At 42.7% G+C, this 23,531-nt stretch overlaps 1 protein-coding gene across 1 annotated transcript in view; it reads right to left on the bottom strand.

Moving 5' to 3' along the window:
* Nucleotides 1-23,531, bottom strand: part of MYCBP2 (MYC binding protein 2) — a gene marked incomplete in the record, with an annotated part of 5,088,083 nt that overhangs the window by 710,742 nt on the left and 4,353,810 nt on the right.

Below are 23,531 nucleotides of genomic sequence, written 5' to 3' on the forward strand. Positions count from 1 at the left end.
CACTGTGATGGCTCTCATAAATGTCTCAACTATTTCTATTTCTGTATTAATTGTGCCACAAACTGCAGAAACAGTCAACTGCAACTAATTTGCCTCTGAGATAGCAAATCATTAAGTCTGTTTTATATCAAGTGTGGTAGCATACCTTCTCAACCGTCAAAATTTTTGCCCTATATTTTTGGTCTGTTTCTCATGAAATTTGTGGTTTTCTAGACTTTTTGTGGCAAATCAGCGAGGACTGATTTCACTAAATTATGACAGTCCTTCACGTTTCAGACTTTATATCCTTCAGAAAATGAATGGTACCACAGGACATTTTATTCTAGCAACTTTCTAAGTTTATAAAAGGAAGCCGCAGTGGTGCAGCGGTAGCATTGTCACCTCACAGCAAGAGGTACTCCCATTCGATTCTCGGCTGGAGCACCTTGTGTGTGGAGTCTGCATGCCCTTCCCACTGTCAAGTGGCATTCGAAAGACACGCGTGAATGGGCGTGCCTTCGTTGAAGGTTGGGCGTCGGGCTGGCACCTCGGCACCAATCATTAGTGGACTGGAGATCCGCTGTGGCAACCCCTAACCGAGAAAAGCCAAAAGAAAAACGACAATAAGAGTAACATTTAAAATATGTCCCTATTTTTTAGGCTTTGTCCCTCTATTATTTTTGGCTTTGTTCATATTTTTTGTACTAAGAGGTTGAGAGGTAAGTAGTGGTGTTAAAAAGTTTAAACAAGGACCTATAGGACCTCTACTGAATTTTTGATTTAAAATTACACTGCGACTCAATGTAGAAATCACATTCCATCAAAATACCCACCCATTAAACAAAACTGAACATGCCAAGTATATATTTTGGGCTGTACACCCCAAACTCCCACACTTCTAAATATACTAATTCCAAGCTCATACAACATTAGGAATAAGCAGAAATGTTATCTGCAATGTTACACATACATGTTGTACTACACTGTTCTGATGAAAGGGACCAATGCCATATTTTTCTGAAAAATTAAGTAGAAATGATGCAGCATTTTATAAACCAACTCTTCTCTCAGCTTGAGTGTTTCACTTTTACAAGTCTTTTCTCACCATCCTGTGGTTTCACTATCTGCAGTCTGTACTAAAACTACAGATGCAGGCATGGTGGAGGAATTCCTCGTTAGTGAATCATAAACATGTATGATCTGCATATATCCTTAGAAGTGCTAGCTGAATAAAATAGCCTTGCTAATAACAAAATAGAATACAGAAGCATATTTATGATAACAGCCTTAAGAACCAAAAGAATACCCAGTATGTGTTAATTTTTGTATCATGTTGACACAGGTAAACTCAGTGATAATCCCTGTAAAGGTACATGATATATCTTATGTACAGTGAATATAAAAATTGTACATTCCCCTGTTAAAATGCCAGGTTGTGATATAAAAAAATGAGACCACAATAAATCATTTCAAAACTTTTCCCACCTTTAATGCGACCTATAACCTGTACCATTCAATTGAAAAACAAATCTGTTAGGGGAAAAATATAAAAAACATACAATAAGCTGGTTGTATAAGTGTGCACACCCTTAAACTAATACTTTGTTGAAGCACCTTTTGATTTAATTACAACATTCAGTTTTCTTGGGTATGAGTCTATCAGCATGGCACATCTTGACTTGGCAATATGTGCCCACGCTTCTTTGCAAAAGCACTCCAAATCTGTCAGATTGTGAGGGCATCTCTTGTGCACAGCCCTCTTCGGGTCACCCTACAAATTTTCTATTGGATTTAGGTCTGGGCTCTGGCAGGGCCATTCCAAAACTAACCTTCTTCTGGTGAAGCCATTCTTTTGTTGATTTGGATGTATGCTTGGGGTCATTGTCGCATTGAAATGTGAAATTCCTCGTCATCTTCAGCTTTTATCAGACACCTGAAGGTTTTGGGCTAAAAGTGACTGGTATTTGGAACTGTTCATAATTCCCTCCACCTTGACTAAAGCCCCAGTTTCAGCTGAAGAAAAGCAACCCCAAAACATGATAATACTGTCAACACCATGCTTCACCGTGGGGGATGGTGTTCTTTTGGTGATGCGAAGTGCTGTTTTTGCCCCAAACGTACCAATTGGAATTGTGGCCAGAAAGTCCAACCTTGGTCTCATCAGACCATAACACATTTTCCCACATGCTTTTGGGAGACATGATGTATTGTTTTGCAAATTTTAGCCAGGCCTGGATGTTTTTCTGTGTAAAAAAAGGCTTCCTTCTTGCAAGCCTACCCCATAGTCCAGACATATGGAGAATACAGGAGATTGTTGTCACATGTTTTACACAACCAGCACTTGCCAGAAATTCCTGCAGCTCCTTCAGTGTTGCTGTAGGTCTCTTGGCAGGCTCCCTGACCAGTTTTCATCTTGTCTTTTCATCAATTTTGGAGGGACGTCTAGTTCTTTGCAACGTCACTGTTGTCCAATATTTTCTTCACTTTTTGATGAATGTCTTCACTGTGTTCTATGGTATATCCAATGCTGTGGAAATTTTTTTGTACCCTTCTCCTGACTGATACCTTTCAACAATGAGATCCCTTTGATGCTTTGTAAGTTCTCTGTGAACCATAGCTTTTGCTGTAGCAGGCAACTGAGTAAATGTTAGAAAATTCCTACTAGGACAGCTGAACTGTATTTGGGGTTAATCAGAGTCTCTAATTGATAGCAGGTGTGTATCCAAGAAGACTGAATGCTGTAATTAAATCAAAAGGTGCTTCAATAAAGTATTAGTTTAAGGGAGTGTACACTTATGCAACTAGCTTATTGTACATTTCCTATTTTTTATATTTTTCCCCCAACATATTTGTTTTTCAATCGAATTGTACAGGTTCTAGGTCACATTAAAGGTGGGAAAAGTTTTGAAATGATTTATTGTGGTCTCATTTTTTATATCACAAAAACCTGGCGTTTTAAGAAGGGTGTGTACACTTTTTATATCCACTGTATATATTAATTTTTGTATCATCATGCCGACACAGGTAGAGTCATTACCAACAGTTCAAAAAAAAGATGTGAGAAAATCAGACATAGTCATCTATGAAAAGAAGACAAAAGTAGCATTGATCATTGAAATTGCTATATCCAGTGACTAAAGTGTCTTATGTAGAGAGAGAGAGAGACAAAGTCATAAAATACCAGGATTTGCAAGCAGAAACAAAGGCAATGTGGAAAAAAAAATACCCAGACAGTTTCAACAGTAGTAGGAGCAATGGGTCTTATAAAAAAAGAATTTACAATCATACTTGGATATGTTACAGATACATGTAACAAACTCCATATGAATTGCAGGAGGAGTCAATACTTGGCACATTGCAGGTGCTACGAAGATCACTTCTAGCTAATATCAAAGATAGAGTGTTCACACTGCTGCAGTCATTACACTTGGGTTATCCTGCCATCAGGCCGTCCCGCAGTCGGCCAGAGTTCCAAAGTGTTGGTCCGGCGTCGGTTGCTGTCGCTTCTTCCCTGACGTCAGTGCGCCAGGGGTATATAAGATGCATCCGACGCCATTTTCTTCAGTTTTTCCTGCCCCAGATGTCAGGTGGCCCCAAGTAGGTAGGCAATACATACTGCTAATAAAACATATATATAAAATAAAAACAATACCTTCAGTTACAAGCAAATACACCACAAAGGATGTATAGGATAGAAAGGTATAGATAAGTCCAGCTAAGATAGAGGGAGGGTAACCTGGACTGCAGCAGTGTGAATACTCGAACATCTACATTTATGGTAGGTACAAAACTGTACTATGTTCATCGTGTTACACTGCTGCAGTCGTTACACTTGGGTAGAATCCCAAAGCTAAGGTTGGGTGGCTGGTCTATAAAGAGTTAGGATTGGCTATGAGGTCCTGCAGAACTGCAGTGGCAAATCCTGCTCTGGATTTAGATTAAAGAGGCAAGAGGTAATGCTTGGTAAAGGTGTGCACTGAACTCCAAGTTAGAGCCTCCAAAATTTCCTTGGTTGGTACTCCTCTGAGAAAGGCTGTTGAAGTGGCTGTTGCTCTGGTAGAATGTGACCTAATGTTATTAGGGACTGATTTTCCATGCTGTGTGTAGCAGTAATGAATAAAGTGTCCTATCCATTTGGAGATAGTCTGCTTTGAGATAGCCTTGCCCTGTGATCCTGCAGCATATGCTACAAACAGTTGCTCAGTTTTCCTGAAAGCTTTTGTTTTATCCAAGTAGAAGCGTAGCTGCCTGTGTATGTCCAAAGAGTGCAGAAGTTTCTCCCCTTTATTCTGGGGGTTTGGATAAAAAGTTGTCAAATGGATGGTTTGGTTAAGAGCCACACTAGATACCACCTTTGGCATAAAGGCCGGGTTTGTCCTTAAAGAAACTCTGTCCTGATGAAAAATTATAAAAGGTTCCACTGCCATGAATGCCTGTAGCTCTGAGACTCTTCGTGCTGAAGTTACTGCCAGGAGCAGAGCTGTTTTCCATGATAAAAACTTTAGATCAGCTGTATTGGCTGGCTCAAAAGGTGACAGGGTCAGTTTTTCCAAAACAAAATTGAGGTCCCAAGTTGGTGTTGGTGCTCTCTGGGGTGGTCTTATGTTTTTAGCCCCTCTGAGGTACTGCTTTAGCAGGGGATGAGAGAATAAAAGAGGATCCGTGTTGCAATGTGCTGAAATGGCAGAGGCGTGGATCTTAACTGATGAGAAGGATAGGCTTTTGTCCAGCACCTCAGTTAAGTATTGTAAAATCTGAGGAATGTTTGGGACAAGAGGGGCAAGGCTTTGAGCCTGGTTCCAGGCGCAGAATCTCTTCCATTTTTCTGAGTAAGATTTCCTGGTGCTAGGCCTCCTGGCCTCCAAAATACCATCCGTAATAGCTTTAGAGAGAGGTGTTGCCTGTTTGACTAATGAATCTGCCATGCAGCCAGGTTTAGGGTTTTGAGCTGACCGTGCAGGATCTGATTGTTTTGTTGAGTCAGAAGGTGTGAAATTTGAGGCAAAATCCATTTTGGGCCTTGAGCTAAGTTCTTTAAGATTGGGTACCAGTGCTGGCGTGGCCAGTCTGGAGCAATCAGAATCATCTGTGTTTTTTCTTGTCTGGCTTTTAGGAGTACCTTTGAAAGGAGAGGCAGTGGTGGGAAAGCATAAACTTTTGGACTTTTCCAGCTGAACGAGAGAGCATCCACTTTCCATGCTTGTGTGTGGTAAGTCCTTGTGCACAATTTTTGTAGTTGGCAATTCAGTGGGGAGGCAAAAAGATCTGTCTGGGCATCCCCATTTTTGCATTACCATGCTGAAAATTTGTGGATTCAATTTCCATTCGTGAGGGTCCATGATATTCGTGCTTAGATCATCTGCCAGAGTATTTTTCTTTCCTGGCAGGAATTGTGCTTGCAGATGAACTTGATAAGTTAGAGCTGTATTCCACAAGGTCATGGCTTGCCTGCATAGGGGATAAGAATGAGTGTCCCCTTGCTTATTTATGTACCACATTACTGTGGTGTTGTCTGTCTTTAATAATAATTGTCCTGGATGCAGAAGATCCTTGAAAGCTGTTAGGGCATTTTGAACAGCCAACATCTCTTTTTGATTGATGTGAAGATGCATTTGGTCTGTGGTCCACTTGCCCTGAATACATTTTCCTGCCATGTGTGCTCCCCAGGCGTAATCCGAAGCATCTGTTGTTAGTGTCTGCCTGGCTTGTGGGTAGAGTGAAAGGCTGACCCTTGTTGAGGTGACATGCCTGTGCCCACCATTAGAACTCCTGTTGTAAGCTGGGAATTATTGGTATTACTGCTTCTAAACTGTGAGTGTTGAGTCCAAACACTTTTTAGGTACCATTGTAATTTCCTCATATGCAGTCTGGCATATAGAATTATTAGTATGCAGGATGCCATGAATCCCAGGGCCTGCAGAATATTTCTTGCAGGGAGATGGGACTTTTTTTGCCAGCAACTGAAAATATTGAGTCAGTTGTCCTTGTTTGTCTGGCGTGAGATAAGCCATCTGGGCCGTTGTGTTTAAGCTGGCACCCAGGAATATTATCCGTTGTGAGGGCACTAGTTTTGACTTCTTTTCGTTTACTGTGTACCCTAGAGAAATTAGCAACCTTTTTACAAACGCCAGATGCTTTAGAAGAATGTCCTTTGTCTCTGCTTGAATGAGGCAGTCGTCCAGGTATGGATATATTTGAATTCCTTTTTGTCTGCAAAATGCAATTACTGGTGCCAGGCACTTTGTAAAGACCCTGGGCGCAGTAGATAAGCCAAAGGGCAGTGCAGAGAATTGGTAGTGCATTGTACCAGCTTTGAATCTGAGGTATCTTCTGCAATTTTGTCTGATAAGGGACGTGCAGGTATGCCTCTTTGAGGTCCAGAGTAACAAGCCAAGCCTTCTTGCCCAGCATGGGAAGAAGCTGCTGTAGTGTCAACATTTTGAATTTTGGAACATCCAGGTAAGTATTTAGAGTTGAAAGGTCTACTATGGGTCTCCAGGCTGTGTCCTTTCTGGGGACCAGGAAGAGTCTCAAGTAAAATCCTTGTCCTTGTTCCTGCTGTGGTACTTTTTGAATAGCTCTCATGTCCATGAGGGCTGAAATTTGTTTTTGAGCCTTTGCCCATTGATTTTGCGGCAGGTTTGGCATTCCTTTTAGCCTTGGTAAAGTGTGAAAGTGGAACCTGTAACCTTGAGACACAGTATTCAGAACCCATTTGTCTTGGGTGATTGTGTGCCAATTTTGAGAAAAAAATGCTAGTTTTACCCCCAAGGGGGCTGCCAAAAGGGAAGAGCTTGGTGTACGAAGGGGGAAGTCATTGGGACTGTTTCCTGTATGGTTCAGACTTGTCCTCACCTCCTTTTGGCGTTGAGGTACTCCACTGTCATTGTCTGTTAGAGCCTTGGGGTTGAGATCTACCTCTTGGGCGTCTGTATCTGCCTCTCTGTGGCCTGTCTTACACTGGAAAGGACCAATTCTTTGTAGGTCAATTTCTGCTAAATCGAGGTGGCTGTACCAGTAAGAAATCTTTGACTGTTTGCACAGATTTAGCTTTATCCTCCATTTTCTTTAACACCTCTTCTGCTTTAACACCAAACAAGGTATCATGCTGTAAAGGAGCATCCAATAATTTTGCCTTAACATGATCAGGTAAACTCTGTTCTTTTAACCAAGCATGTCTTCGAATCACAGAACCTGTAACTGCGGCTCTACAAGAGGCCTCTAAAGACTCAAAACCACATTGCAAAGTATGTTTTCCCACCTGTTCAACTGCAGGCAATAAATCCTGCATTTCTTTATAGTCAGAAGCTTCTGAGCTTGCAAGCATTTTCTGTTCTAGCTGAGCCATTAAATATTGTTGGTACTTAAGCATGTGAAACTGGCAATTTAAAGCCCTTACTGCTAAAGTTGCAGAAGTGTAAACTTTCTTCCCCCATCTATCCAATGCTCTAGAATCTCTGTCAGAGGGGACTGGATTTTTTGCAATGGAAGCCTTAACCCCTTTGAGACCCTGGGAAATAGTTTCTGGATCAGCAGAAGGGTTTTTATAAAGAAACTTGTGAGAGTCAGGGACTCTATAATACCTATCTGGCTTGGCTGGTGTAGGGGGCAAAAAAATCAGGAGATCAGCTGGATTCAGAGAACACAATATCTAACACAGGCGGAATAGCCATGGGGCCTGTGCTGAGGCAATAAAAGGAAGTCTCTGAGCCTTTTCTTGGATTCTGAATAATCCTGACTTTCCCAGTGGAAATGCTCCCTCATGGTATATAAAGTTTCCCCAAAAGAATAATCCTCAGGAGGAGAGGCTGAAGGGATAGATTCTTCAGCGTCAGAGTCCTCATAGGGGGGAAGAGAGTATCCCTGGTCTGAAGAGGAATCAGGGGAAATGGAAACCTGATTAGAGGAATCATAGTCTGTATCCTGCCTAGGCCTTTTCTCAGGAGGGGGATGGGAACCCCTGATTAGAGTAATGAGGTCTTCGGCCATTTTAAGCATCTGTTTCTTAGGCATGGAGGATTGTCCAGGAGAATGCTGTACTTGCTTCTTTGTCTTTAATGGTGTTTTTGTCTTGGCTGTTGCTTTAATGGTAAGTTGTGAAGGTCTGAAAACACCCTCAGAAGCCGATGCCTGCTCAGCGGCTCCGGACCCATCTGAGGGATTAGTTCCGTAGGCCCAATACCTTGAGTTTCCAGAGGCCTAGTTGTCTCCACGTGGGAGTTGGGGGCAGCCTGTGGCTCTAAGGTAGCGGGGGTCAGGGGCTCCGAAAGCTCCTCGCTGAGAACCGGAGACTGGCCTAGAAGAGGCTTCGTCGTCGGTTTTGGACCTCGGATGCCTGTCTTTATCCTTGTCTTTGCGTTTTTTCAGAACTGCGGTCATCGGTTGATCCGACGGCATAGTATAATTGAACCTTCGGCCAAAGTAGTGCAAAGCAAAATCAAAACGTCGTTTTATAGTGCGTTTGTTAAATCTAGCACAAAACCGACAACTAGTGACGTCGTGATCAGGGCCTAGGCATGGAATACAGTAAGAGTGGAAGTCCTTATGAGGTATTTGCTTCCCACAAGAAATACAATTAACTTTTTCTGACATTGGTCTGAGGCAAGAAAAAAGTTTCCCCAATGGGGTACTTTGCTTTATTGAAGACTTCGGATCTGAAATTCGACTTCAAAAACCACAGGAGTCGGCCGACCGGCACTTGCGAACTGCTTTTGCTTCAGGCACCGCGCGGCAAGAAAGACTGAAGAAAATGGCGTTGGATGCATCTTATATACCCCTGGCGCACTGACGTCAGGGAATAAGTGACAGCAACCGACGCCGGACCAAGACTTTGGAACTCTGGCCGACTGCAGGACCGCCTGACAGCAGGATAACCCAAGTGTAATGACTGCAGCAGTGTAACACGATGAACATCACTAAGGATGAACGCCTAAAGAAAACTCAGTGGCAGAACAAACAACAACATTTTAGAATAAAACTGGATCACAACAGCTCATGGAGGGATAAATAAAGCAATCCTATGAGAAATGGACATACCTGACAGTGATAGTATGCATACTGGATTAAACTAGCACTTGTAGATGTTCTGTAATGAACACAATTCTGATTAAGTGCACAAAAGCAGCTACTATTACATGTTTTTTTAACCTACACTGTAACCCTTTTAAACAGCTTTCAAGTAATGTGATGACTTCTTTCAGGTACAGGCAACTTCTATGGCCTTTAATTACAGCATTAAATGAAGGGCTAAAATAAATGTATTCTTCTCTAGTCAAACACACAGGTTTTTGTGTTAAATAAATAAAAAAAGCAGTAACGTTTTTAACTGTATAGCCGTCTTTAGGATTTATTCCTTTCTTGCTTGCTAAAAGCTTACAAATTATATTTTAGACAGGCTTTAAATAGCTAGCCCTTCTTTCATCTTTCAGCATAATGTTTTCTTCAGGCACTAGCACATGTAAGCAGCAAAAATGATAATGTAGGCTATATGTGCCGATTCAGAAAGACTGTTGCTCTTTCGGACTTGCATGTTGTCTGGAACACAATTAGTGAATATGGAGAGCACTAGACCTTGAGAAACTTTGCATCCAGAACAGGAAGTGTCATTAATAAGCAAGCTGTAGTGTTCTCTGTGACTGCAGGAGTAGGTGAAGTAAAATGATGTAAGCCCCCCACAATAACCACTTGGCACACAAACAGTGTGCTATCCCTTTCATCCCTCATCTGCAACTACCTTTTTATTGACTATTTTTAAAGACAGAGATGGAAAATGTTAAAGGGACAACAGACCTCCTTGCAAACAACTGACAGGAACAGCAAACAGAATCAATGTACCACTCCATGAATGTTATGACTACAGCTGTCGAGCCATACTACTGCCATAATGATCTGACAATCATGTGAAAACACTGGCAAGCTCCAGTGATCACCATTATCGACATTTAATCTAGGTTTTAGAAGGTTGTATTTAGTACAGTTTTTATCTACAGTTTAGTAGTTTTTATTTATTTTGCCCTTTTCGTGCATTCCAGCAAATTGTATTTAATTTGCACTTGTTAAATGTGGTGGTGCACGGATCTCCATTGACCTTTCTCTGGCTAAGCCCAGGAGCATTGTCTGGATAAGTGATTTGCTCAGAGTCACACATTTAGGTGATGGAGGTTGAGGGGGTATCAAACCCTGGAGCACAAGAAACAGGTCGTTAACGCTCCTTAATCCTCTGTACCATCTACCAGACAGATGACCTGTAACTTCTACCTGCCATCCTAAGGACGCCTTCATTCTTTACGATACATCAGTTTGTCCCGCTGTTAAGTGAATTTACATAGGACAGCCCTATAGAGTTAAACAGACAAGGTTACTGCAAGGGAGAGGTGAAAGTTAGGTGGTCAGTCATATAGTGAAAGCTGAAGCTGCTTCCATCCTGTCATTTCTGGACTGGGAGGGACATGATGTCAGTGCACTGTACACAGATATATTACAGTGTGTGTGTGGTGCCAGGACAACTGCTTTTAATCAACACTAGCCTATCAGCCATGACACAGAGATAGAACAAGCTTTTCCTTTTCTACTGTGAAAGATGATCATTCTTGTCAGGTAAATGAAAATGCTGAGCAGTATACCGATAGAAATGGAACAAAATGTTTGTTTTAGCCAAAGCAATGCTATCAATATATAGAACAGCTGTATAAAATTTGACCATAAACATAGATGCCCTTGTCTTCTATGTTGCAGTATTCTTTACATGAGGGAATCCTGCACCATGGTTGACCCAATGTCTGGTTAGTATACAAGTGCTTTAAAGTACTGCTAGTACGTTAGACAAGAAGTGAATGGCTTAGGAGTACATTGGCCATAAAAGTGACGTCCACATGTACAACCCTCAGAACTGAATGCCCCATGTGGAACGTCAGCCTAACGAAAAAGGGAGGTTAGCAGACATCCAGAACAAAAGCAAGCATCGGGGGGGGGGATAGAATACTGCAACATAGAAGAGAAGGACATCTATGGTTATGGTAAAATTGTACACAACTGTTCTATGTCCTTCTATTCTAATGTTGCAGTATTATTTACATCAGGGAGAGTACTAAAGCTCAGGAGGAAACCTAGGAGGTGGAAGGACCAAAAGAGCTCTCTAGAAAGCCATGAAGAATGGCTCTAGCAAAGCCAGCTCTAGATCTGGAGATGCCAATTTGTAATGCTTGGTGAAGGGCATGTACAGAAGTCCAGGTAGCTGCTTCTAAAATGGAATTAGTATCCAAACACTTAAAGTAAGCACCCGAAGAAGCAATATTCCTAGTACAATGAGCCTTAACACAAAAAGGGAGGCTCTCACCATGAAAAACATAAAAAAAAATGGCCTTTGAAATCCATGAGGAAATAGTCTGCTTAGAAACAGGCAATCCCAGAGCACTGGGATGAAAGGGTAAGAGACAAATTATTCACAACCTTGGGCATAAAGGAAGGGTTTATTAAGCAGAGAGACCCTGACCTTAAGGAAAATCAGAAAAGGTGGGGAAGCCATTAAGCTTGAAGCTCAGATACCCTTCTAGCAGAGGTCAAAGCCAGTAACAGAACAGTTTTCCAAGTACAGTGTTGCAAGGAAGCTGTAGCTGCAGGCTCAAATAAAGCCATAGTCAGCTTCTCCAAAACAAAGTTCAAATCCCAAGGAGGAGGAACCAGTTTCCTAGGAAGTCTAATGTGAAGGACACCTTTGAGAAAAAGTTTAACCTCTAACCTAGAAGCCAAAGGGGGAGACAAAGGCAGACAGACAGACATGGCTGACAAATTAACTTTCATCAAGGACAAGCCAAACCCATCATTGAACTCCTCACACAAGTATGAAAGAACCAATGGAACATCCACAGACAGTGGATCCAGACTGTGTGAATGACACCAAATAGAAAACCTCTTCCATTTGGAAAAGTAGGATTTTCTAGTATTGGGTTTTCTGGCCTCCTGCAGTATCCTAAGCACATCCTCATTAAAAAAGGCATCTAAAAGGAATCAGAAGCCTGTCATCCATAGAGTCAGACAGAGTTGACAGATGTGGATGGATAAGAGATCCTTTGTTTTGTGTAAAAAAGGCCCACCCTGTGATGTAACTTGTGATGACTGCCCTTGGCTAAATTCAGAAGAAGAGGGAACCAATGCTGTCTTGGCCAAAAGGGAGTCACCAGCAAGATTTTTGGTTTGTCCTGCTGAATCATGAGCAGGACTTTCTGAATGACAGGAAATGCATAAAGAAACATCCCCCTCCAAGAAATTGATAGGGCATCTACCTTACAAACCAGAGGACCTGGGACTCTGGCACAAAAAAGTTGTCTGTTCAGAGGCAGGCAAATAGATCTTCTTGAGGAGTACCACACTGGTGGACAATATCCAGAAACACATCCCTGTGATGCATCCATTCGTAGGATTGAGTCATGGACCTGCTCAAACTGTCTGCCACAGAATTCTGACCGTCTGCCTGAAGAGTCACCTGGTACTGATCTGCTAATTCCCAAACCATGAGAGCTAACCTGCACAAAAGGAAAGACTTCACCCCCGCCCCCCATGTTTACATTCCAGAGAACTGAGGTGGTGTCTGTAAACAGCTTTAGCAGTCCGGAACGGAATACAGGATGGAATGCTTGAAGAGCTAATATGAGAGCTCTCATCTCTTTGATATTGATATGGTCCTCCTTTTGAGCAGGAAACCAAAAGCCCTGTACCTTCATGGAAGCAAAGGTTGCTTCCCATTCTAGGTCGGAGGCATCTGTAAACAACTCTTGAGTGGGAAGAGGAGGATGCAAAGGAAGGCCTAGGTTCAGGGAAATTTGCTGAATCCACAAAAGGAGTTCCCTTCTGAGACAAGGGGGAACAGGAACCACATACTCCAGTGGATGTGCATGCTGCATCCAAACTGATTTCAGGTACCACTAAAACTTCCTCATATAAAGTTTGGCCAGAGGTAGCATGGGAATGGGGAATGCCATGAAACCCAAGAGCCTGAGAAACTCCCTGGCTGTAAGAGAAAGAAGAGGGAGAAGACTATAGAAGTAGGAAATGAGATACTGAACTTTTGGGAGAGGCAGAGATGCCATCATCATATCTGTCTGCAATCTGCAACGCAAGAAAATGTGGTCTTGTGAGGGGGAAAGAAAGGAGTTTTTGAAATGTATTCTGAACCCCAACCTTTGCAGAAGAGAAATAGTGAATTGTAGATTTTGGTCAAGGGTCTCTGGGCAAGGAGCTAGAAAAAGAAGATTGTCCAGGTAAGGGTAAACCTGGATGCCCAGAAGTCTGCAGTAAGCAGCAACAGGAGCGAGACACTTTGTGAATACCCTTGGGGCAGTGGAAAGACCAAAGGGCAAAGGTGAGAAAGTACAGTTGTGTACACTTACCATAAATGTAGATCTTCGAGTGTTTCACTGTTGCAGTAATCACACTTGGGTTATCCTGCCAGGGGTAGCCCTCAGTTGGCCCGAATACCAGAGGCATAGCATTTCTGCATTGGTTGCCGTAGCTCCAGGACTGACGTCAGGTCGTCAGTAGTAAAAAATCAGGCACCCGACGCCATTACATCAGTTTTTCTTACCCAACTGTCAGGAGCCCCCAAACAGGGAGCTAGGTTATGGTGGAAGAACACGACCAGTAGAAAGTAAATACCAAAAATCCCCTGTAAAGCATGAGGAAGAGAGAGAGAGAGACAAGGAGGATGGAGGGTGGGAAACCAGGACTGCAACAGTGAATACACTCGAACATCTACATTTATGGTAGGTGTACACAACTGTACTATATTCTTCGTGTTTCACTGTTGCAGTCATCACACTTGGGTTGATTCCCAAAGCTGAAGAAAAGGGTGAAGGCAGTCAAGAAGACTGGGGGCTGGTTAGGATGCCCTGCAAGACTGCGGTTGCAAAGCCTGCCCTGGATTTGGAGAAGACAGACGGGTGGTAAATTTTGTTGAAGTTATGAACAGAAGTCCATGTTGCAGCCTCCTGGTAGGGACCCCTCTGAGAAAAGCTGCAGAGGTGGAGGTTGCCCTGTTGGAATGCATCCTGACCCCCCTTTAGGCAGTTAAGCGTTTTCCCGTGGTAAATGGATGCAGTGTGCTATCTATTTGGAGACTGCTTGTTTGGATATGGCCTTGCCCTCTGCCCCTGCTGCAAAGCTGACTAGCAATTGGTCAGTTTTCCTAAAAGATTTAGTCCCATCCAGGTAGAATCTGAGCTGTCTGTGCACATCTAGAGAATGCAGAATTCTTTCCCCCTTGTTTTGAGGGTTAGGGAAAAAGGTGGGCAAATGAACTGACTGGTTGAGAGACACACTGGACACCACTTTAGGCATGAAAGTTGGGTTAGTCCTGAGGGAGATACTGTCAGCAAGGAAAATGATGAAGAGCACTACAGCCATGAGTACTTGTAGCTCTGAAACTCTTCTAGCTGAACTGATGGCCAGAAGCAAGGCTGTTTTCCAAGAGAGGAATTTTAACTCTGCTGAAGCTGCAGGCTCAAAGGGGGGTAAGTGTGAGCTTTTCCAACACAAAGTTAAAGTCCCAAGCTGGGGTAGGAGATCTTCTGGGTGGCCTTAAATTGTTAGCCCCTCTTAGGAACTGTCTGAAGAGAGGGTGAGAGAAGAGAGTTGGCTCTGTGCTGTAATGAGCAGAGATGGCAGAGTCATGAATTTTAATAGAAGAGAAGGAAAGGCACCTGTGCAGCAGTTCTGCTAGGTATTCCAGGATGAGAGGTAGGGAGGGCTGTGCTATTTCAGCTCCTATAGTCTGGATCCAGGTGCAATAACTTTTCCACTTGTCGGCATAGGATTTTCAAATGCTCGGGTGTCTGGCCTCACATATAACATCCAGGACTTGTTTGCTTAGGCTGGCAGCTTGAGGAGAGGTCAGGGAATAAGGCAGGCTGCCAGGTTCAGGTTCTGCAATTGTTGATGCATGAATTCTCCATTCCTCTGCGTGAGGAGTGTTGGGATCTGTGGTAGGTGCCATGGTGGCGAGGGTGACAGGCTGCACAGCAGTGGGTACCAGTTCTGGCATGGCCAGTCTGGGACAATCAAGATTGCCCTTGTTTTTTCCTCCCTTATTTTGAGCAGTACTCTTGAAATTAGTGGTCGAGGGGGGAAAGGCATAGATCGAGAGGTTTACCCATTGGAAGGATAGAGCATCCATTTTCCAGGCCTTGCTGTGAGGTTCCCTTGTGCAGAATTTGCCGAGCTGGTGATTGTTTTAGGAGGCAAAGAGGTACACCTTCGAGGTGCCCCATTTCTGGGTTACAAGGTTGAAGGTTCTGTGGTCTAGCTGCCACTCATGTGGGTCTAGCAGGTTTCTGCTTAAGTTGTCTGCCAGACAGTTTTGGGAGCCTGGCAGGAATTATGCTAGCAGGTGAATTTGCATGGCTGAAGCAATGTGCCAAAGGGTCACGGCAAGCCTGCAGAGAGGTTAAGAGTGAGTTTGTCCCTGCTTGCTGATATACCACATCACTGTGGTGTTGTCTGTCTTGATCACTAGAGGCCCTGGAGAGAGTAGGGGTCTGAAAGCTGTCAGAGCATGCTGAACAGCTAGCATCTCTTTTTGGTTGATGTGCAGATGCATTTGATTTGGGCTCCAATGGCCCTGAATCCACCTGCCATCCAGGTGTGCACCCCAGGCATAATCTGATGCATCTGTTGTTAGGGTCTGGGTGGCGTGGGGTTGTGAGAAGGGAAGACCCTTATTGTGGTTGCATGCTGCTGTCCACCAAAGAAAATCTTTCCTTAGTCAAGGTATCATAGGTGCGATAGTTTCCAGGTCCTGAGAGTGTTGACACCAAAGGCTTTTTAGGTACCACTGTAGTTTCCTCATATGCAGTCTGGCATATGGAATTAGTAGAATGCATGATGCCATGAACCCTAGAGCTTGCAGGATTTTCCTTGCGGATAAATGGGTCCTGGTGGCTAGTTGAGAGAAGTAGCCCGTCAGGTAGGCTTGTTTTTCTGGAGTAAGGAATGCCATCTGGGGTGCTGTGTCCAGGCTTGCTCCCAGGAATACAATTGTTTGAGTTGGGACTACTTTGGATTTCTTTTCATTTATAGTATACCCCAGGGAGGTCAGTAGGTCCCTTACAAAGGTCAGGTGCTGTAACAGCTTTTCCTGTCTGCATGCCTGAATCAGGCAGTCATCTAAGTAGGGGTAAATTTGAATATTCCTTTGTCTGCAAAAAGCAATGGCTGGAGCAGGCATTTTGTGAAAACTCTTGGAGCAGTGGATAAGCCAAAGGGAAGCGCAGAGAACTGAAAGTGCATAGATCCTGCCATGAAATGTAGATATTTTCTGCAAGAATCCTGATTGGGATGTGTAGATAGGCCTCTTTTAGGTCTAGGGTGGCTAATCAAGCATCCTTAGAAAGCATAGGAAGAAGCTGCTAGAGGGTGAGCATTTTGAATTTTGGTATCACCAGGAAGGTGTTTAGAATCGATAGATCGAGGATTGGGTGCCAGGTGCCCTCTTTTCTGGGTACCAGGAAAAGCCTGTAATAGAAACCTTGGCTATTCTGGACTGCAGGAACAGGCTATATTGCCCTCATGGAGAACAGGGAATTGTCTCTGCCCACCGGTTTGGATGAAGATCTGGGAACCCTTTTGGGGTTGGCAGAGTGTGGAAATAAAATTTGTATCCCCAGGACACTATGTTGAGGACCCATTGGTCGTTGGTAATAGAGGCCCAGTTTTCTGTATGGGAGGAGAATTTTCCTCCTAGGGGCACAAGCAGGTGGGCAGAGGTAAGGGGTGGAGGTGTAAAGTCATTGTGAGTTCTTTCTATAAGGGGTGGCTTAGCACTCCCTGTTTTTGAAGTGGAGGAACTCCATTGCTTAGATCTCTGCATTCCCTGGGACTGCCGTCTGTGGGGGGGGATCTGCTTCCCCTAGGTCTTTGTCTGAGCTGGCCTGAAGGGGGCCGGAGAGGACCAGTGCTTGGAAGGGCAATGGCTACTGAACATCCGAGGCTGGACCTGTACGAAGTCTTTAACTGTCTGCACAGATTTAGCTTTTTCTTCCATCTTTTTTAAGACCTCTTCTGCCTTGATGCCAAACAAATTGTCTTTGTTCAATGGTACGTCCAATAGTTTTGATTTGACATGGTCTGGCAAGATCTGTTCCTTAAGCCAAGCATGCTTTCTAAGTACAGAACTTGTGACTGTTGTCCCGCAAGATGCTTCTAGGCTGTCAAAGCCACATTGCAAGGTGTGTTTAGTAACTTGGCTTGCAGAATGCATAACCTCCTGTAATTCTTTATTTTCTGCACAAGCAGGAAAGGTAGATATTTTTTGTTTGAGCAGTTCCATGGTATGTTGCTGGTATTTCAGCGTGTGGAACTGACAATTTAGTGCTCTAATGGCAAGAGTTGCAGAGGTGTATACTTTTGTACCCCATCTGTCTACAGCTTGGGAATCCCTGTCCGAGGGGGTGGGATTCTTAGCTGTGGTTGCTTTTATTCCTTTAGGTCCTTGGGAGATGACCTCTGGGTCGGCAGTAGGATTTTAGAAAAAAAATTTGTGAGAGTCAGGGACTCTAATACTAGTCAGGTTTCCTGGGAGCAGGAGGAAGGGTGTCAGGAGTCTAACTGGATTCCATAAAGACATCATCCTCAACATGCACGAGAGGAGGAATGGCTAAAGGTCTCTGCTGTGGTAAATCTAAGAATTTGCTGAGTCTCTTTTAGCACTGAGGATAGTCCTGAAGTTCCCATTGGAAATGCTCCCTTAAAGCATGCAGGGTTTCACCAAGTGAAAAATCCTCTGGAGGATAGGCTGAGGGAACAAATTCCTCTGCATCAGAATCCTCATAAGCAGATAGGGGTTGCATGTCTTCATATTCAGAAACCTCAGAGTCATCAGACTCCTGGTCAGATAAAACTGCTGGGGACAAATCTTCTTTTTCTTTTTGAAGGGGTATGCTGGCTTCCCCTAATAAGCATGATAATGTATTCTGCCATTTTAAGCATTTGAGACTGAGGCATGGAAGCAGGTGCCTGAGCTTGGGTCGTCGGTTTTTAGGCGTGGTTCATACCCTGGGCCTTAGAAACTCGGAAGTTTTAGAAAGAACTGAAGACACGAAAGAAGTCGTCGGTTTGTGCTGAGTATTGGTAGTGCGAAGAACTTCTTCAGAAGCCGGTGCCTGCTCAGCGGCTCCAGACCCATCCAAGGTAGAGACATCTGCAGGATCCTTAGTCAAATAAGAGTCTCATGGCATACTGGACTCCGAACGGGTCTCAGTAGGTGCCTGCGAATCCACAGAAGCGGGCAACAGGGGCTGAGAAAGCACCTCACACCGGTGAACTGGCAAATAGCTTTACGGAAGCGTCATCAGCAGTTTTGGACCTGTGCAGTCTGTCTCTGTCTTCATCCTTACATTTTTCCAGAAGATTGGTAGTCGGATGGCTTACCGAAGCCATTTTGGAATACAGAGATCGAGAGCGAAAATATTTAGCTACAATAAGGGCCCAACAATGTATAGTTTTGACATCGAGCAATGGTCTGGGTGTAAACAGGTGACGCAGTAAGAATGGAAGTCTCAGTGTGGTATTTGCTTTCCACAGGCGAGACAATTGTTAACTTTTTCTGACATCGGTTAGAGTAAGAAAAAAGATCCCCAATGGGGTACTTAGCTTTAGAAGACTTCAACTTCAATTCGGAAACGAAACTCAGGTAGTGGCTGACCGGCACTCGTGCGAACTGCTTCTGCTTCGGGCTCCTCGGCAAGAAAGACTGATGTAATGGCGTTGGCTGCCTGATTTTATATCACTGATGACCTGATGTCAGTCCTGGAGCGATGGCAACTGATGCAGAAATACTAAGCCTCTGGTATTTGGGCCGACTGAGGACTACCCCTGGAAGGATAACCCAAGTGTGATGACTGCAACAGTGAAATACGAAGAGCATCTGAAAATGCAAGGAAGCAAGAGAGAAATGTAAGAATTTCCTGTAAAAAGGATGAATGGGAATGTGAAGAAAACCATCCTTGATGCCCAGAGAGGCCATGTAAGCCTGAGTAAGAGGAACAAGGTTTGTAGGACAGCATGCGGAAGGTAGGAACCTTCAGTAAAGTATTGAGGTGCGAAAGATCCAGAATAGGTCTCCATGGGCTGTCTTTCTTGGGTACGAGAAACATACTGAAGTAAAACCTTCTTCCCCTCAGGGGCGGAGGAACTTCTTGAATTGTTCCCTGACGTAGCAATTCCTGCAGCACCTGTGGAAAAGGATGCAGTTGGTCTTGTGGTGGTTATGGAATACCCCTGAATGCAGGAAGAGGTTTCCAGACCATGAAGTATCCTTGTTTGATGATGGAAAGAACCCAAGAGTCTTGAGTAATAGTCTCCCAAACTGGAAGAGATATGGAAAGATGTAAAGAAAAAGCAACAAGACTGAGAAGAGTGTGGTAGCCAAAGACTACCTAGCTTGTCTGGAAAAGGCTGCTTCTGGGCAGGAACTGGCTGAAAAAGCTTAGAGGAAGGAGCTCTCCTACCTCCCTGTTTGCTTTTAGAGGTTGGCATGCAAGTCTGTTTTCTAACAAAGGTAGTCTCTGAGAGATCATTCCTCTAAAATTTGGGAACTGGTGAAACAAATACATGTTTTTAAGTCTTGTAGCCCCATGCCTTTCTCCTGCAAAGATTTAACCAAGTCTGCAGCCCCAAACAAAGTACTATTATCTAAAGGACCATCCATTAATTTTGCTTTGATATCATCTGGAAGTGGCTGAAGCCTCAACCATGATTACCTTCTAAGAACAGAATAAAAAGCAGCTGCCTTTGAACATGCTTCTGCTGCATCATAGCTGCATTTAATGGAGTGGTGAGCTACCTGAGAAGAGGCTCCTAAGACAGACATCAACTGAGTTTTAACATCAGGGTCTGGGAAGTGAGAAACTGTTTGAGAGGCTTGAGAAAGGAGGGCCAAAGCATATCTACTCATATGGGTTTGGTAATTTATAGCATGGAAAGCTAAGGTGGCAGAAGTATAAATTTTTTCCCTATTCTTTCCATAGTCCTGCTCTCTTTGTCAGAAGTGAGAAGCTTGGTAGATGGCAATAGTCTGGAAGTTCTGTCAGAAGCAATGGAAACCACAGCATGATCTGCTGAAGGACATCTGTAAAGAAATTTACAGTTTTCTGGCACTTTATAAAATTATCAGGCCTTTAGGGGCAGGGGCCCTTGAGCTTGGGGCCTTAGATGCTGAAGAAAAGGTAGCCAAAAAGGCTGGTAAGACTGGAGGTATAGCAGAAGGGGAAGGAGAATCCATTTGTAAAAGATCAGAATATATTTTCTGAACCTCAGACACCCTATGTGCAGTCCCAGTTAAAGAATTCTGTCATTTTAGCTAAGGTTTCTCCAAATGTGAACTCTTCCACTAGTGAATCTGCACCATTAGGGGAAGCATATTCAAGGGGAGATGGAATTTGAGTGAAGTAGCCAAAGATTCATCCTCAGAATATTCCAGTACCCTAACTCTCCTGAATGGGGGAGTTAAAGGAGAAATGGGATCAGCTGAAGAAGGCTTAACAGCTGAGTGCATTAAGCAAGCCTTGGGAAAAGGTTTCTCAATCTGATTCTGGAGTCTTAGGAGCAGAAATGTGCCTGGTTTTCTGCTTCTTTTTTAACCTGACATCAGCCTGATGTAAAGTGGAGGGACCCGATGTAGGCCTGCACTCAATAATATTAGTTAGATTATCCTCCGTGACTAGTATCTGAGGGATACCCGTAGGGCCTTCCAAAATAATGAGCCTCGGTTCCTCCTGACTGTCCGATGCAGATGTCTGCATGGTCTCCAAGGACGTGCCTAAGGTGGATTCCTTATCGGCATCCAATGCAGTACCCACTGAAGAGGCTAACCCAACCTCCGGACAGACTTCCAGGTCTTCATCGATCTCGAGAGGAAGATCAGAGGTACAAGGTGCAACTGAAAATTTACCAGGAATTTATGGATTGTGGGATAATCAAGAAATCAAGTAGAAAACTCCGTCTGTAGTCTCACCAGACATTATCCTACGACACAGTAAAAAAATGGGATGTTGATAGTTTTGGAGAGAAATAAAGACACCTACTTAACTCATTACAGCCAAGTGCGCCTCCAGACATTTTTGCAGTTACCTCCTACTGCACCTCTAGACATCAAATATTGCTTGTTCATATTTGCATTAATAATTCCAACAGAAATGCTACATACAGGGTATCAGAATATTTTATGTTGAAGCATACATGATGGCAAACATAAATGTATTGATATTTCACCTCTGTCAATGAGTATTTGTTAGAACTGTAAGGTGATAACTTAATTTTTGTAAGGTTCAAGCCACAACCACTGGGAGTTAAAGGTACACACTCAAAACAGCTGTACTAGAGGAAATGAATCAAGGTAATAAAAGAAACAAACAAGTGTTAACTCATGTCCATAAGCTGGAGAAACAGTAGAGGATTCAGCTGATATTCCAGATTTAGACAGCTCACGTGGCTGAGAGTAGTCTGACACGATACCAGATGAAATGTCACAAGATACATATTCAGTGGCAATGACTGCGTCCATACATTCACAGACATCACACTGCTAACTGGTAAAGTGGAGAGATCAAGTCCCCCTCTTGCCTGTATATGTACTACATTATCATCTGACAAACTTATAAAAGAGAAAACCAAAATGCTGAAAAAGGCTGCAGAAAAAAACGGGCCAAGTAAAGTACAGATACCTGCCCCAAATGTTCACTTTTCAAAATAAAGTCCAAGTGGTAAAAAGTCCAGTAAACCAAGTCTCGACCACACTGTGTTGTTCAAAAGTGAAAAGTTGTTTATTTAAGTGATACCAATTTTGATAAAATTTGGTTAATTAAAACACCACAACATAAAACGCTTTTCATTTCCAACAGTTCAGAAACTTTTTTAAATCACCTGCACTCCGCCCCTTTTCCACCTTATATAGTGAACATGACATCACTATTATTTAAAGGTACAAATCCACTTTATATACATTGTACTTTTAGAATTTCAACGTTTTATGTTTCAACAAAGTACACTTAAAAACAATGTCAATTAAAACAAACATTTTCTATTCTTCTTATCATCCAATGTTAAAAAGATTTAATAAACTTTTGGTCACCAATCTAAAGTCTAGCCTTGTAATAAAATACATTGTAGTGCTAACCTACTACAAGTGCACACTACGTACGTTGCATGTATACCAATACAAGTACGTCCATGCAAGTTTATTCCAAATAATACAAATGTTTTTGCCCTTTAACTTTCCCTTTTGCATGTGTACTATCTTGTCTTAAACATAACTGTCCAAGTTGTATCAACACAATGTACGCTTTGAGCTTGTTTTTAAAAACATGCACTTTTTATATTTGTACCTGTGTAAACACCCTTAAGCTGTAGATGGCTATAATACAAACTATAAACTAAAATAAGCAAAGCGCATAATGTATTACAGCGGTTCTGAATTAACCTACCGATTCCATATGGAATCTCATCGCAACATTATGGCTTTGAACCTACAACTTATCGTTTCACCACCACTACCCCCGCAGGTCCAATGGTTACAAAGAGTCTCACATAAACTAGGTATGTTGTCAATAAACTTCCTTACTGTAACTAGCTACCATATTGACTATTTAGTATTTAATATTTGGTAATTAAATTTTAAAATTACCGTGAAATAACTGTAAACAATGTGTAAGAAATGTTCCTCAGCGAGAGGTAATCTGTTCTACCTTTATGTAGTCAACACGTTAGGATGCTGTAAATATCTAAAACGTGATAATTACTAATAACTATATAAGATAAAGTGTTGGTCTCAATGGACCTGCTTTACAATAAAGTGTCCAGTACTACGCATGTGATCAATTACTTCTGTCCAAGTTCTTTAATCTGAGAATACAAAGTATCGAGGACATTTCATTAATACCTGGATAGGTACATGCATTAGTAGTAAGTTGCCACATGAGCTCTAATCTGTCCAATAGTAAACTAACAGGTCCACCCCTTTTCATCATTTATTATTTGGTCTATTACTCGAGTAATTCTCAGATTAAAGAACTTGGACAGAAGTAATTGACCACATGCGTAGTACTGGACACTTTATTGTAAAACAGGTCCATTTAGACCAACACTATGTCTTATATAGTTATTAATTAACACGTTTTAGATATTTACAGCATCCTAACGTGTTGACTACATAAAGGTAGAACACATTACCTCTCGCTGAGGAACATTTCTTACACATTGTTTACAGTTATTTCACGGTAATTTTAAAATTTAATTACCAAATATTAAATACTAAATAGTCAATATGGTAACTAGTTACAGTAAGGAAGTTTATTGACAATGTACCTAGTTTATGTGAGACTCTTTGTAACCATTGGACCTGCGGGGGTAGTGGTGATGAAACGATAAGTTGTAGGTTCAAAGCCATAATGTTGTGATGAGATTCCATATGGAATCAGCATGTTAGCCGCAACGTAGGTAGGTTAATTCAGAACTGCTATAATACATTATGCGCTTTGCTTATTTTAGTTTATAGTTTGTATTATAGC

This window comes from Protopterus annectens, chromosome 5.part1 (genome assembly GCF_019279795.1).
Source record: "Protopterus annectens isolate FY-2018-M chromosome 5.part1, PAN1.0, whole genome shotgun sequence".
Taxonomy (NCBI): domain Eukaryota; kingdom Metazoa; phylum Chordata; order Ceratodontiformes; family Protopteridae; genus Protopterus; species Protopterus annectens.